At 57.1% G+C, this 336-nt stretch overlaps 1 protein-coding gene across 1 annotated transcript in view; it reads left to right on the top strand.

Annotated features, from left to right (window-relative positions):
* Nucleotides 1-336, top strand: part of LOC108802199 (myocyte-specific enhancer factor 2D homolog) — a 37,267-nt gene that overhangs the window by 2,647 nt on the left and 34,284 nt on the right. The window lies entirely within an intron of this gene.

The raw sequence follows: 336 nt of genomic DNA, 5'->3' as shown, positions 1-336 counted from the left end.
CTGAAACTTCCATCCCCCCTGTACATAAAGAACATATATACAATACAATATACTAGGGATGCACCGATACCCGTTTTCCGGTACCGAGTACCGACATTCTTTTTCCCGGTACATACCGAGTACCGGAAGTCCCATTAAGGAAGCCGGGCGGCGTGTGATGACTCGCCACCCGGCTTCCCGATGAGCAGGGAAGCCGTCACAACGCTTCTGGTGGTCGCTAGGTGACGAGAAAACATGGGCGCCGTGTAATGACGCGGCGCCTGGCTTCCTGATTGGCCCGGGCAGCCGGCTCCGCGCTCCCTCGTCACGAGCTGCCCGGCCATTTAGAAAGCCAGG

This window comes from Nanorana parkeri, unplaced genomic scaffold, assembly GCF_000935625.1.
Source record: "Nanorana parkeri isolate BGI_ZX_2015 unplaced genomic scaffold, ASM93562v1 scaffold2710, whole genome shotgun sequence".
NCBI classification, from domain to species: Eukaryota; Metazoa; Chordata; class Amphibia; order Anura; family Dicroglossidae; genus Nanorana; species Nanorana parkeri.
Note: the sequence above shows the minus strand (reverse complement) of the source record. Positions and strands in the feature narration are given on the sequence as shown.